The sequence below is a fragment of the Chenopodium album genome, chromosome 13 (assembly GCF_948465745.1).
Source record: "Chenopodium album chromosome 13, dcCheAlbu1.1, whole genome shotgun sequence".
NCBI classification, from domain to species: Eukaryota; Viridiplantae; Streptophyta; class Magnoliopsida; order Caryophyllales; family Amaranthaceae; genus Chenopodium; species Chenopodium album.
This window is the reverse complement of record NC_137846.1, coordinates 37701950-37718824: the sequence shown is the minus strand read 5'-3', so window position 1 is coordinate 37718824 and position 16875 is coordinate 37701950. Positions and strand designations below refer to the sequence as shown.

Here is a 16875-nt window from a genome sequence, read left to right as displayed (position 1 = left end):
GAGAATAAACTGATGGTTGATTGTAGATGACAGATTGTTGATGAATCAAAAACGGAGGTTCAGGACCCTATTTATAAGAAAACAGTCCGGAATAGGGAGAATTTGATAAGGAATAAAACTCCACGCTGTCGCCGAAAACCAAGCTTGTCGCTTGGCGACAAGATCTGTCGCGCAGCGACAAGTCTGTCGTTTGGCGATAACCTGGATTCCTACGCGCTTTCAAACACGGAGTCCACTTATCAATCAAAATTGACTTGTAAAGTCCATATGAAAACTAAAATCGTATTTTTCATAAAATAATATTTTATTTCAAGTAAAACTTATCAAAATATAATTATTAATTTTAATTTTATTAGGACTTAAGAGAACCTTTTAGAAAATTCTAGAAGACTATCATTAATTCTAATAACTTTAGGAATAATAATTAATATTAGGCCCTCCCCTAGATCATTGGGCCGCATGTAAAGATCAAACCGGACCCAGTTTAGTATTTTGGCCATAACTTCCTCATTATTCATCGGAATTGGGCTTATAATATATCGTTGGAAATCTCTTTGCAAACCCCGTCCAACTACACTATTATTGGACCCTTGTCGTGGACCAAACTAAACTGGATTGACTATTTTCATAAAATAGAGTTGTTTTTCGAAAACAGAAAGAAAGAATTTTTAATAAAAACCAACCGCAACACCTGGCCTTTCACATTTTCACCTCGTTCGATTATCATTCGACGCAAAAGGTATTCATCACTGGGTTTGATTTTGGGGAGACACATTTGGGTGTCTACACACATACATTAATTCTAGACACACCTAGCCAAGTTCGAAGTTGCCTTCGCCCTAGACGTGAAAGGTTTAATTTTTGAGGGTTTGGTCCCAAATATCTATTTTAATTATTTAATTTAATAGTTTATTATTTTCCTTGAAGTTACTAACGTGTGTATTTTGTTATTAGAAAGAGGTATGAGGCATCCAAGTAAGTAAGTAATTTAATTGTTATTATTTAGAAATCATGCTTTGATTATTTTGATTCCTAGTATCATGTTAGGATGCTTTTATAAATTTCTAATATCATGCATGTTTCTATGATGCTTCCTATTCTTTCCTTCTATCTTGTTAGTATCATGTTAGGGCTAAAGCTTTGATTTTTGATGCTTAGTGACATGCTAGGATTTGTTATTAATCTTGTTCGTATCATGCCTAGGATCTTGCTATTATTATTATGCTTTATTGAGATTTTTGTTATGATGATGATTGTTTTTATGTTGCTTGATATATATTATTATTGTTATTGCTTGATCACGCCCTCTCTTGCAGGTTTAAAGGGAATTTGTACTTGTAATCACACTTAATAAGATAATTAATAATCTTGTTTAGGCTAATATGATTATTATTCAAGTGATCGCCAATAATAGCTTTGTTTGTGCATTAATACTCAACCAACATAGACTAAACAGGTTTAGGGTTAATTTATTCGTTGCATGTTAGTCAGAAAGCGCACATGAATACGAGAAGAATAAAGTAAAGGCCTATTTAGGGCAGGTTCAATCTCTTTTAGGTTGGATTTGTACCTTCATCCCCGAACTTTCAGTCATGGTTCCAGACCTATTGGAGTTGACGATCTCCTGGATCGTTAAGGGGTGTAACCTTCACCCTGTGAACGGTTCACAAGTTCCTAAAACTTGTTGGCGACTCTTTTACTCTAGCTTCCTTCTCTTTGGACGCCACCATGCTTAAGTGTATGATCACAGTGGGGCTCAAGTATGGGATGCTTGAAATATTCCCTACAATATGCTATTTTATCCCCCGTCCCACGGTCATTTATATGCATATTTGAGCACTTTGGAGCTACTTTTAGCACTAATGTGCGGTTTCTAGTGTTTTGTAGAGTTGGCATTTGTTTTGTAGGAATTTCCCGAATTTGTCGGTGTTTCCTATGGTTTCCGGCCACTACGAGATATTGGAGCATATAGCACATTCATGACCGTTGATCATAGCCCAAGACCGATCATATCGGTGACTAAGGGCTTGGTTCGTGGAATTGGTCTGAGCAATGGACCAAGAAGAAGTGTTTGGGCTTTGACAATTGAAGCCCAAAGGAAGTAGAAGGCAAGCAAAAGGCACGGCCAAGGAGAACCGGGCTCGATCGGGCAGCCAATGGCTCGATCGGGCGGCTGCCCAGAAACAAGCATACGAGAAAAAAGGCGGGCTCGATCGGGCGGCCCTTCACCCGATCAGGCGCTCGTATTTCCAGGAGGTTTAGGATTTCGTTCTTAGCTAATCTTCGAGCTTAGTATTAAATCACTTTTGTAATCTTTCTTAGTTACATTTTTTCATTATTCTCTTTTCATACTCAAAACTTTAGAGAGCTTTTTACTTTGTGATTATTGTTGAACTCAAATTTTCTAATTTTAGTGCAATTTCATATTTCCCTACTTTCGGTATTAATTCTTCTCTCCTTTATTACTTACTTTCTTGCTTTGATATTAATCATGTCTTTTTCATATGTTTTGATTAGTTTAGATTTTATTACGTGTGAGTAATTTAATTCTAGGGTTCTTGGAGGATCCATAATTAATATGAAGGGATAATATGCTATTGTTGATTATTGATATTGCATGATGATTTCTTATTGAATTGTTTTAATTCTTAACAATTGGATTATGAATCGAGCAGATGTGATTTGATTGTAAAAGTATAGCAATATTGAATTGATGAATCGAGCAGACGTTAATTTGATATTAAAGGCTATTTTCAATAGGAACTTAGATCTAATAAATTGCGAGAGCCTGTTAGATCTATGTTGATTAATAAATTGCGAGATCTTGTTAATCGTGTTATATGTGCAATGTTAATTATTGATTGTTATGATTTATCCCGGAATATTAATTATTGGTGAACCTGTGACCCTAGGCTTCTTATTATTGATTTCTCCCTTTTTATTCTCCTTAGTTTAATTCACCTTCAAAAATAAATTAGTTACTTAATAGTTTAGATTATACTAATTAATTAGGAGTAGGAAAACGTTGTTTCCCTATGGATTCGACCCTAATTCCCTATCTATTATTAGTTAGTGGTTTTAGGAATTACTTTTGAATAGGTGATACGACTTTAGCCTATTAAAATTTGTTGTTGTTGCCGGAGAAACGGTTTTATTTTTATTTCTGATTATTCTTGTAGTCTAGATTATTTCCTTTTGTCTCAGAGAACATTAGTTCTTTAAGACAATTCTCATATTTGTTGTTTAGTTCTTTGTTTATGCCCAGGTGTTCTAGATCAGGTTATATCCCATTCGATCCTGAGATCGAGCGCTCTTTTCATAGACAGAAGAATCTTTATAGGCAAATACTGGCGAGTTCAGGGGGTGATATTCCCAGGGACCCTCCATTTAATTCTAGTGATTCGGAAGATTCTTCAGAAATAGAATCAGAGATGACAGCACCTCCACCTTGTAAGCTTAGTGATTATTCGCAGTCGTCCCTTGTGGATTTTCCACATCTTACTCCTACTCCAGCTCTTGACGGGGTGCAATTCGAGATCAAACCCCAGTTTATCACGATGATCTAAAGAAAGCAATTCAGTGGAGCTAAGGGTGAAGACCCTAATCTTCATATTGCAGATTTCTGTCAGTATTGCAATACTATTAGGCAAGCTGGGGTCACACAAGACCAAATCAGGGAGATTCTTTTTCCTTTTTCTTTGTGTGGTAAAGCTAAATTATGGTATAATGGATTGAAAAAAACTGTACTTGGTATTACTGACTGGGAAACTCTTGCTTTGAATTTTTATAACAAATATTACCCTGCATAGAGGACATCTTTATTAAGAAGTGCAATTCAAAACTTTGCCCAAGAGCTAGATGAAACTTTATATGAGGCTTGGGAAAGATTCAAGGATCTGTAGAGAGAGTGCCCCCATCATAATCTAGCACAGTGGCAGCTAATCCAAGCTTTTTACAATGGGATTGGAATTTCATCTAGAACGATTTTAGATTCTGCAGCTAATGGTAGATTTATGAATCTAAATGTAGATGATGCAGGTCAGGTTATCGAAGAGATAGCAATTCACAATTCCCAATACAGGAATCCTAGAGGCTTTGCAAACAAAGGAAAACATAGTGTCGATTCAGTATCCTTTTTGCAAGCTCAATTAACCTCTATTAGCCAGAAATTAGATAATCTTAGTACTGTTATTCCTAATTCTATAGCTAATGTTTCTGCTGTCAATAATATTAATGAAGCTTTTTGTGAAAATTGTGGAATTGTAGGACATTGGGAGCAAGATTGTAGGAGTTCTATGGAGCAAGTTAATGCCTTCCAAACCTATAGGCAAAATAACCCATACTCAAACACTTATAATCCTGGCCTCCGAAATCATCCATATTTTTCTTACCGGAGCACCAATGTGCAAAATCCTCCACCTCCACAACAACCACAACAGCAACCACCACCACAACAGAAATATTACCATCCCAACTCTAACCAGAAACCCCGATCACAAACTCCTCCATCTACTGACCCTGCCTTGTCAGAAATTAGAGGGATGTTAGCAAACATGCAAAATTACATGGAGAGTAGAGATGCTCAAATTGATTTGATCTTAGCCCATAATAAAATCATGGATAATCAGATTGCGCAACTTTCCTCTACTCTACAAACTCGCCAGCAGGGAGTCCTACCATCGCAGCCAGTACAACCCACGGGTCATGCTAATGCAATTACTCTGAGGAGTGGTTCACACTATGATGGGCCTTCTATGCCCAAAGATAATGAACCTGTTATAACACCAATTGCTAATCCTGATTCCCTTGTATCAAATGCTAATGTTACTAATCCTGCAAGGCTCTAGGAAAAAACTAACTTTTCTGATATTTCTTCACAGGGTAAATCTCAAGAGAAGGGTGGAAATGTGCAAGGCCCTACTATCCAACTTCCATTCCCTAATAGACATCTAAAGAATAAGTTAGATAAGCAATTTGGTAAGTTTCTGGAGGTCGTCAAGAATCTGCAGGTAACGATTCATTTCACTGATTTAATCACTCAAGTTTCTGCATATGCTAAATTCATGAAAGACATTTTAACTAGGAAGAGAGCCTTTAATGAGGTTGAGACTGTAGCTTTCACTAAAGAATGTAGTGCTTTACTACAAAATAAATCTCCACCAAAATTAAAGGATCCCGGTAGTTTTTCTATACCTTGTCATATAGGTAATGTTTTTATTGATAAAGCATTATGTGATTTAGGTGCTAGTGTCAGTGTAATGCTATCGTATGCGTGTTCAAAGCTTAATATGGGTGATTTAAAGGTTACTAATATTACTCAACAAATGGCAGATCGTTCTATTAAATACCCCTTAGGTATTTTGGAGGATGTTCCTGTTAGAGTTGGTAAATTTTTTATTCCTGTTGATTTTGTTGTTTTAGACATAGCAGAGGATACGCAAATTCCTATTATTTTAGGAAGACCTTTTCTACATACTGCAGGTGTCATTATTGATGTGAAAAATGGGATATTAACTCTTTCTGTTGGGGATGATAATATTACATTTAATCTAGGGAGAGCTATGAAAGGACCTATGCTAGAGGAGAAGTGTTATAGTATTGATGTTATTGATTTTATATGCCATGATAGCTTACCTCGGGTTCTCTCCCGAGATCCTTTAGAGGAAGTACTATGTTGTGAACTTAATGCAAGTGACGCTGACATATGGAGCAAAGAGGTGGATGAAATTGAGCACGCTCTATCAAACGAGCAACTTAGCCCTGATGAGAATGGTAACGTGGAAAATTTAATTCGGGAATCATACTCTGCGGAGGTAAAGAAACCTAAACTTAAACCTCTTCCTTCCCATTTAAAATATGTATTTTTGGATGAGCAGGAACTGCACCCTGTGAGTACTGCACTAGATGACCCACAAACTTTCCAACTTCTAGAGGTTCTTCGAACCCACAAGAAGGCAATTGGGTACAGTATTGATGATCTAAAGGGTATTAACCCTGATTTTTGCATGCACAGGATACACCTAGAGGATGATCACATACCAGTTATTCAACCACAGAGAAGGTTGAATCCTAACATACAAGAGGTTGTTAAAAAGGAAGTCATGAAACTACTTGATGCAGGTATTATCTATCCTATCTCTAATTCAAAGTGGGTAAGCCCTGTACAGGTAGTTCCAAAGAAGGGTGGGATGACAGTAGTAAAAAATGATAAAAACGAATTAATTCCCACTAGAACTGTAATAGGATGACGGATGTGTATTGACTATCGTAGATTAAACACCGCCACTTTGATATTGAAATTGGAGATAAAAAAGGGAGTAGAAAATGTAGTTGCATCACTTGTCTAGGATCAGGTATGGAGGCAAGGACTCTACACCTATTGATGATTCTCTTACTAATGATAATCTCCTTGCAGTTGTGTCACAAGGACCTTGGTATGCCGATTATGCCAATTATTTGGTGGGTGGTATACTACCTCCGAATATGTCCTACCAACAAAAGAAAAGGTTTCTTCATGATGTTAAATATTATTTTTGGGATGATCCTTTCTTGTTTCGTGAGTGTGCAGATGGACTATTTCGCAGGTGTGTCCCAGAATAGGAAGTGAATGGCATCCTACAACGTTGCCACAACTCTGCATATGGTGGGCATCATGGCCCTTCTAGAACCATAGCCAAGCTTAATGAGTCAGGATTCTTTTGGCCTACTATGTTCAAGGATGCACGGTCATTTATCATGTCTTGTGATTCTTGCCAAAGGACCGGCAATATTTTGAGGAGGCACGAGATGCCCCAAATTGGGATTCTTGAAGTTGAAATATTTGATGTTTTGGGTATTGATTATGTGGGACCATTCCCATCCTCCAATGGGAATTGTTACATACTCGTAGCCATTGATTATGTGTCCAAATGGGTCGAGGCCATTGCTTCACCAACAAATGATGCCAAGGTGGTCATGAAGCTTTTCAAGAAGACCATATTTCCAAGGTTTGGTGTCCCACGAGCTATCATTAGTGACGGAGGTACTCACTTCCATGAAAGACAATTGGATAACCTTCTAAAGAAGTATGGAGTATATCATAGGACCGGGCTTAGTTATCATTCCCGAACTAGTGGTCAAGTTGATGTCTCTAATAGAGAAATCAAGTCAATTCTAGAGAAAGAGGTGGCTAAGTCAAGGAAGGATTGGAGTATGAAGCTAGATGAGACACTTTGGGCTTATAGAACCGCATTCAAGACACCAATTGGTACCTCTCCTTATAGACTAGTGTGCGGTAAGGCATGTCATCTTCCCGTGGAATTGGAGTACAAAGCTTTTTGGGAAATCAAGGAGCTTAACATGGATTCTTGCGATGGAGAAAAGACTTCTCCAACTCAGTGAATAGGATGAGTTTAGATTGTCGGCGTATGATAGTGCACGAATTTACAAGGAGAAAACCAAGAAGTGGCACGACAAGAAGATCCTACCAAGAGAGTTTGCACCGGGTGACAAGGTTCTACTCTTTAATTCTAGATTAAAGCTTTTTCCAAGAAAACTAAAGTCTAGGTGGTCGGGTCCCTTTACTGTCACTAAGGTGAACAAATTTGGTTCGGTTGAGCTAGTGAATGAAAAGGGTGAAGAACTCAAAGTCAATGGTCAACGATTGAAGGTGTATTGTAACACCCTAGAAATTCCTTTCTTTAAAAATACCTATTTTACTCTGTTTAAAACTCAAAATAGGAAATCTAAGATATTAACACCACCGTAAAAACGTCTAAGGCAACTATCAAAGACACACAGCAGAACACTCTCTTTAAAAATATTCAAAACGACTCAACTCAAAAAGTCAACCAAAGTAAAACAAAGTCAACCTACAACTTGGAACCATTGTAGGCCCTTAACAAAACCGAACCAAATTAAAACCTTTGCGTTAGTCTCACAAACAATTATATCATAAAATAATTAAAGCAATAAACATATCATAAACTTATGGAAACTAACATGATTCGCTCTTCACTCATGTCCATCATGAATATGCTTCATTACCTGAAAAGCTTCTCTCTACTTGTTTTCACTACTCTCCATTAAAAATGGGTCATCATAGGGCCAAGGTAAAGACAAGGCCAACAAACACACAAACACACAATAAGCAAAGCTGAGTATATAAGCGTAATAAAACACACTAACATGCTTTCACCTATCAACACACAACTTACCTCGTTGCACCTGTTTACAAGTACACAACATACAACAAGACTTCTCAACTAAGTAACTAAATAATTTATTTAGTATTGATTACGCATCGAACGGGTTTCCCCCTAACCTGCCCCAATAAAGGGGTACTAACACGGGAGCTAACCGTACCAGTATAAAAGAACCACTCGTAAGTGGCGGAATTCCTGCGCATAATAATAAAAGGAAAATATAGCTTCCTGTACTCCCAGTAGAAGTTATGGTCAAATATAAAGTCGCATAACTCCCCCCATATGTTCATACTCAAGGTATATACGTTCCAAGAGTTTTGGTGCGTAATCTCTTTCACTTTACGGTATTTACATATTATTAGACTTGGTGATGACTCTCAAACCGTAATCATTCAATCATAATAATTATTCAAACAATCAAATATACCAATTTAATTCTTGAATAATTAGTGACCACATAATATTTAATGTTGAACCCTTTTTAAATCTACCTCAGTGTCAAAGACACCTTAAACGCATAATGCGCCACAAATCTTATCCCTCGGTGTTGAAAACACCTTAAGTGCACTAAGACACCAAAATATAATTTATTCCTCGTGTACATAGACACTTACATTAAACATGTAGTTTAATTAAACATGCTTTCTATCATGCCATAAATAAAAGTGTGGTTCATATTCAACATGCCAATCGATTATTTTCAAACTATTAATCCATCACAAATAAATCATGCTTCATAATTCAATCACCAATATCAACCAAATCACAATTTCCAATCATAATCTAGCATGATACTACTTGGGATAAATTAATCAAGCCTAGCATGTTACTACACCATCAAAAATATGCTAAGTATGCGAACGTACATTGAATACGATCTAAAAATCGCCACGACTAATAGAAATCACTCACTTCAAAGTCTCCTACAAACCAAAATCATAACATGGCATTAAAATCTACTCCACACAAATTTCTAGCAATATATACTCTTATTAAACCACTCATAATTTAATTAAAACATACTAAAAATTAATTTAAAACCTCATACTTTAATCCCAATTAATCGGTAGTCAAAATTCCTTCAAGAAACTTAATTTTTAGCATACTAACAAAAATTCCAGCAATATTAATTCATGAAAACTTGTTGTAATTACACTTTAAAACCCTTAAATTAAAGGTTCAAACCACCCTAAATCATATTCCTTCAATAATCAATTATTTATAAATCTAGGGTTTCAAAATTGGGGCTTTTTAATTAGAATTAAAATTTGAAAATTAATTTGCACCATACTTAATATCAATCATCATAAAATCAACACAAAACTCATAATTTATAATTAGATCTAGGATTAAATAAAAGAAAAATAAAAAAGAGTAATTTTTTTTGTTTCGAAAAGGGAGGCCGGACAGCAGCCACGGCACCACAGCCGACTGCTGCCATGCTGCTGCCGGCTGCTACTGGTGGTGGTGGTGAGTGCCGAAAAAGGGGAAGGGGAAAAAGAAAGAAAAAAGGAAAAAGAAAATAAAGGAGAAAGGAGAGAAAGTTTACCTTGGGTATTCTCCACTCTGGGCAAAGTTTAATTTGTCCAAATGTTGAATATTTATACCCCTTTCTCTAGAAACCCTTCTTACCTAGACTTTCCCCTTTTAATCTTTCCTAATTCCTTTCCTAATAAAACTTTACTGAAATAAAACTTTCCTAAATTAAATCCCCACTTAATAAAATAATTAATTAAATAAAACTTTTCTTTTATAAAATATTTCCAAACTTATTTAAAATAAATAATTAAAATGCCATAAATAATTCTTTTCAAATTATTTAAATACCCCACAAAATACTTATTTAAAATAAAATATGTATAAAAATACGGGGTATTACATGTATCATGATGGAGCTACTGTTGGAGTGGTGGAGGAAACCCACCGAACTCCACTCTCATCTTAGATCTAAGTACAATGGTCGTGCAAGACCTTTTAAACCAGTGCTTTGCGGGAGGCAACCCGTATTTCATGCTTTCAAGACTAGTTTTTATTTATTTTACTTTATTTTTCTTTTTTTTAGAGAGGTGAGGAGAGTGCAATTTTACCTTTTCAAAGTAATTTTGTGTAGATTTTGAGCCATCAAGTAAGGAGATTTAAAGAGAAAAAAGTTGCAAAAAGAGTATCCCGAACTGGGCAGAGGCCCGATCGAAGGAGCTCGTCCGATCGAGCGCGCAAGTGAAGGAGGATTTTGAGCATTTCCTTGCCTGTTCGGGCACGGAGCCCCGATCGAGCGCGAGAGCGCATTTTATTTGAGCTGCAAATTCACCCGATCAGGCGAGGCTCGCCCGACCGGGCGCGCAAGTGTGTGAGATTTGGGCTATAAATTCGCCCAATCGGGCACACAAGTAGAGGAAAAAATTGAAGGGTTGCGCCCAATCGGGCGCAAAATTGGAGAAATGAAGTGATAAAAAAAATAAATCCCGGGCGAGCGATCGAGAGAAAAATAGGTGCAAGCTCGCACCCGATCGAGCGGAGCTATCCCGATCGGGCGTGAAAGAGAACTTCCAACCAGCTGCAAATTCGCCCGATCAGGCGAACAAGCGCTCGATCGGGTGCGCCTTCTTATCCGGGCTAATAAATCTCTTTTAATTTCTCCTCTTTTCTTTTCACTTTCTTCTTTATTTCATCTCTTTCACCTTCACTTTCTCTCTCTAACCTCCATTTTCAAACCTTCAAACTCACCTTCCAATCAAGATCTTCTCCAATTCTCTCATCCAAACTAAAAAATTTTACCATATTCTTAATCCTCTCACCTTCCTCTACATTCTCCACCCAATTTCTTCTTGTTTTCTTAAACTTTTAGGAAACTCTAGAAAGAGAAAATCTCAAGTTCTTTAAGTAATTCAATCAAATGGCTTCCAAAAGATCAAGAACTCAAAGAGGTGAACAATCTAGGCAACAATCAACACCAACGGTCGACCCGGAACTTCAAATTTCGGGGTGGAGCAAGGTGGTGGTCACTAACCAAGAACAAAAGACTAGGATGCTCAACCTCATCTCGAGGCAGGTAATCGCTACTCGTTTTGTTCACCATCCCACTTTGACAAGATTAGGAATTGATAAATAAGTTGAAAAATTATTCAAAGGAATTGGCATGTCTAGCTTGTTTAACTTGCATTGTGATACATATGATTATTTAACTGTGTATCATGTTAATTGGAATCCATTTCTAGTTTCAATTTGATTAAGTCAAGTTCGAGTGTGTATCATGTTCAATTCCGTTTGCATAATAATGATGTGAGGTTGTCTTTGAAAGATTTTTGAAAATTTTTTTACTTGAAATCCGACAAACCCATTGAACCACCCCAAGACTTTTGTGCCGAGGTTTACTTAGCCCTCACGGGGGAGGTTTTAGAAAGCCTCCAACATGCTAAGGGGACCATTATCCATCACCATGTGCCAAAATTTTGGCAAAGATTTGTTAGCCTCACCATCTTTGGGAGGCATGAACCGGCAAATGTGAGGAGTGATGAGTTGGAATTGTTGGCCTCCTACTTGATTCCAAGGTGTGGAAAGTTGAACATCCCCCTTCGAATGGCCCAACACTTCCAACGTAGTGTTAGGGCGGCCGAGACCTCTAGGGCTAGGACTCCTATTTATTTTGGTGGGTTAGTAACCCGTATTACGGTTAAATTAATGGGTTTCACGCTTAATGACCATAGGAGAGTAGATGGCCCTACCTTAATGGACCTTAGCTACTTAGGAGGCCTCAATTGGATACAACCTACCCATAGTGTGACTCAACCGAACGGAATATGGTGGATAATCCATAAGGAGTCGGGTATGAGAGACCAAGCTTTTAAATTACCTAACCCCGCCTTGACCAAGTTTGATAAAGGTAAGACCACCTATACCTTCGAGTTAGGTAATTTAGGAGAGGCACAAGAGGCTCACCATTCTCCACCTTAATCTCCATCTCACCTACAAACTCATTCCAACCACCACCCCAACCCTACATGCATGATATCCCTACCTTTTCCGTTAACTACAACATCGATCCTAATGCACCTTATGACTTCTCGGCTTTTCGGAGCCAACTTAATAGGATTGAGATGGGCCAAGGAAGGGTAGAGGATATGTGTAAGGAATATATCAAGCATCCCACACTTGAGCCTCACTGTGATTACACACTTAAGCATGGTGGCGTCCAAAGGGAAGGAAGCTAGAGTAAAAGAGTCGCCAACAAGTTTAAGGAACTTGTAAACCGTTCACATGGTGAAGGTTACACCCCTTCACGATCCATGATATTGCTAACTCCATAGTGGTATGGAACCATGACTGGATATTCGGGGATGAAGTTACAAATCCAACCTAAAAGAGATTAAACCTACCCTAAAAATAGGCCTCTACTTTATTCTTCTCGTATTCATGTGCGCTTTCTGACTAACATACAATCAATATATTAATCCTAAACCTGTTTAATTTATGTTGGTTGAATATTAATGCACAAACAAATCTATTATTGGCAATCACTTGAATTAAAATCACATTAGCCTAAAATCAAATTATTAATTATCTTATAAAGCGTGATTTCAAGTACAAATTCCCTTTAAACTTGCACGAGAGGGCGTGATCAAGCAATAACAATAATATATCAAGCAACATAAGAATAATATTAACAAATTATATATGAATTATTCGTCAATTAATAAATAACGTGAAAATAATTCGCGAATTAACAAATTACGTAAAAACAATTCGTTAATTAACAAATAATGTAAAACAATTCGTTAATTAACAAATTACGTGAAAACAATTCGTTAATTAACAAATAACGTAAAACATTTCGTTAATTAACAAATTATGTTAAATTATATATATAATTTGACACAACAATCATCATCATCATCATCATAATCTCAATCTCAACAAAGCATAATATTACCAATATCCTAGGCATGATACTAACAAGATTAATAACAAATGCTAGCATGTCACTAAACATTAAAAATCAAATTTTTAGTCCTAACCTGATACAAACATGATAGTAGAAATAGGAAGCAACCTAACATGATACTAGAAAGCAATAAATAACATCCTAAAATGATAATAGGAATTAATATAATTTAATCATGCTTTCTAAGGGAATAAAGCAATAAAACAACTTACTTTGTTGCCTCGTATCTCTTTCTATCAAAACAATACACACGTTAGTAATTAATTTAAATAATTGAAATAGGGATTTAGGACTAATTTAAATAATTGAAATAGGGATTTAGGACTAAACCTTCAGAAATTATCAACCTTTCACGTCTAGGGCGGAGGCAACTTTGAGCTTGGCTAGGTGTGCCTAGAACTCGTGAATGCGGTATGGTATTTTGAAAAGGGAAGACTTAGAAAGAGGGAGAAAGAATAAGCTATTGCTCAAGAGAGAGAAGAATTAGATGATTGATGATTGTTGGTGATTTAGAAATGGAGAATATCGACCCTATTTATAGAGAAAAAAGTCCCGAAACGATCAGAAAAAGATCGAATTCGATTCAGAGTAAAACTACTCCCATCGCGGTGCGACAGGGTCCATCGCCGCGCGATAGTATTCATCGCGACGCGATGGAGAACACGTTATCTAAAATTCGTACGGAATCCTCAATCTAATTAAATTATATTAATTAAATTCAGTACTTATCTTTTAAAATCAGATTTAACCTTTTTAAAACACTTGTTTTATTCCAAATAAAATTCTTTATTTTCTAAAGGATATAATTATTAATCCTAATCCCAAAAGAACTTAAAATAACCTTCTAGATTATTCTAGAAAATTAATATCAATCCTAATGAGCTTAGGAATGATAATTAATGGGTCCTCCACTTGATCATTGGGCCGTATATAAAACTCATTTCAGGCCCAATTTAATATTTTGGTCATAACTTCCTCATTATTCATCGGAATTGGGCTTATAATATATCGTTGGAAAGCTCTTTTCGAGCCCAATCCAACTACACTATTATTGGACCAAACTAAACTGGACTGGACATTTTCCATAAATAGAGTACGAAAAAGAAATATTTTCGAAAACAAAAAGAAGTATTTTTTTTTAAAACGACCACATCACAAGACTTCTCACATTTCACCTTGTTCGATAATCAATGACGTGGAAGATATTCATCACTGGTAGGGATGGCAACGAGTCGAACTCGGAGCGGATTATGCTAAATCCGACTCCGACCCGACAGGAAGTCGGAGGCTAAATCCGACTCCGACTCCGACTCCGACATCCAACTCCGAGACTCCGACTCCGACTTCATTATCCGACCTCCAACTCCGACTCCGATCCGACCCAACTCCGAGTTTTTTTTTCGTTATTCAATATACTTTGAGAAATTGGGCTATTTGGGCCTTTACAGCCCACACCCAATGCCACTATGACCCACACAAAAATCCACTATCTATTGGAGTCGGAGTCTGATAATCCGTCAGAATCGGAAATTTGTCGAAGTCGGATTTTTTTCTCAAATTTTTTGTAGGATCTGACTCCGACCCTCCTCCGACTCAAGGTCGGATTATTTTAACGGAGTCGAACTCGGATTACTTTTTACTCGGACTCAGAGCAGATTTTTTACCCCAGATCGGTGCGGAGTAAGGTCGGATCCGGACTGGATTGCCACCCCTAATCACTGGTTTTGGTTTTTGGGGAGACACAATCAGGTGTCAACAGTACAGTCCAAAACCTTGACTCTAGGGTGGGTTCTCTAGATCAACGGGTTGGGTATGTGGAGCAAAACCTACAGCGGGGTCTATACCCCATGTATGATGACTATGCACGCCGAGGGGCTATTCCCCCCGAGGCTTTAGTTCTCGATTGGTTTCAATATCTTTAAGGAGGATATTCGACCCCCGGTGCTTATGTGGACTATTCTTCCGTCCATGGTTACGGGGCTGATGTTCCTTTTGGTGGGCTTGGGGGAATGTGGATCCTAACTATTTTGCAGGTGGTTTGGGTCAAGGAGGTGCCAGCTCTAGTCATGGAGGTGGTAGCGGTTATGCTCGGATGGATGAGGATGATGATGATGAGGAGTAGCTTTTCGTAGCTACACTCCCAAGACAATGAGGGCATTGCTTGATTTGGCTTAGGGGGTGATGATTTTGTATACATAGTATTACTCTCTCTCTTTTTTCTTTTTATTGCTTTCTTAGGTTAGTTTTATTGCTTTAAAAAAATGCAAAAATACGTTCCAATGAAAAAAAAATGAATCATGCTTCCCTGTGCCCCTTGATAAAAATTGTTTTGAGGTTATTGATAATGAACATTGTGGATAAGTTGGTCATGATTTGGTGTTTGATTGCCTTGGAGCCTTAACATGCATCAACTTTGTCCAAATGCTTGTGAATATAGTGCTTGACTAGTTGATTTTGTTAGGAATGTGTGTTAGTTCCTGGTATATCAATGAATTTGAGTATTGATTTGCGACTATGAGTAATGTTCTACGATTCACTATTATGCACAATGGGGAGGACGAAGGCATTCATTCTTTTTAGGTGGCCTTCAGACGATATTAGATACATTTGTTCCCTTCTTGCTACCCATGTTGTTGCTTGTGCCCTTTTATTATTCATTTAGCCACATTACAAGCCTATTAAAGCCTCATTGGTTACTAGTCCCAAGTTTGGCTTGGGGGGCTAATAGTTAGTGAGATGAGGGAGGTGTAGTGTGCACATAATTGCACAATGTGGGAAAATAAGATTAGTGTTTTGTTCTTTTGATATTGTGATTGGAAAAAATTAGAATTTATGTTCAAAATTGAAAATTTCCAATGTGAAATAAAAAGAAAAAAAAAAGAGCAAAAGAAAAAAATTGTTTCAATGTTCAAATGTTCTATGTGAAGGTTGCTCAAAAGAAAAAGAAAAAAAAAAGAATTCAAAAAGAAAAAAATTTCAAGTTTGAAGAAAAAAAAGAGGGAAATAATTCAAAGTTTGTTTATTCACTCAAGTTCTATATTATCATATCTTTATGAGTGGCGTTGTAAGTGATGGTGATTTTGTGAGATATTGATTTGATTGTTTGGTGAATTTTTGTGGAGTTGAGTTATGTTGGAGATGATTGGTCATTATTTATTTTTGGCCTTGGTTTTATTAGGTTTTGGCTCCCTTAAGCATGGCTTTGCTCTCACATTTTCCCAAGTATTTCCTACCTTTTTACCTAAGTCTTACATTACAAGCTTTAAAGACCTTTGTGCATAGAGTTCTATGGATGTGAAAGTAGTTGTTTTTCAATGCGAAGGATGACTTGATATATTCCGAGTCGCTATCTAGGTTGAGTGCTTATCCCTCTTTAAACACACGAGTGTTGTGAGTTTGGGAGGGCATTGTTCACATTAAAGGGGTTGATTGGAGAGCGATCGAGTACATCTTTTACTCGCCACATAAATGAGAGTCGAGTGTGTGAGCATTAATCTTGAATTCTATATGCTCTTGTGGTTTGCTCTACTTGAAAATTGTTAGGGAAGATAGGTAATTAGAAGGATTTGAGTGATTGATTATGATGCATATTTGTTGGATTGGCTTTGAGTTGCGTTATGGATTTTGAATATAATTCGGGGTGAAGTTATGGTTTGTTTTGATTCATTGCCTTGCTTAGGGACAAGCAAGGGTTTGGCTTATGGGAGTTTGATATATATGTTTTATATGCTATTTTATCCCCCGTCCCACGGT

The 16875-nt window shown here is 37.0% G+C and overlaps 1 non-coding gene across 1 annotated transcript; it reads right to left on the bottom strand.

The window, feature by feature from the left end:
- Positions 1-3818: 3818 nt before the first annotated feature.
- On the bottom strand, positions 3819-3925 carry LOC145577183 (small nucleolar RNA R71). The gene has a single exon (XR_014098662.1). It is a non-coding gene; the product is annotated as a small nucleolar RNA R71 (small nucleolar RNA).
- Between the last annotated feature and the right edge of the window lie 12950 nt (positions 3926-16875).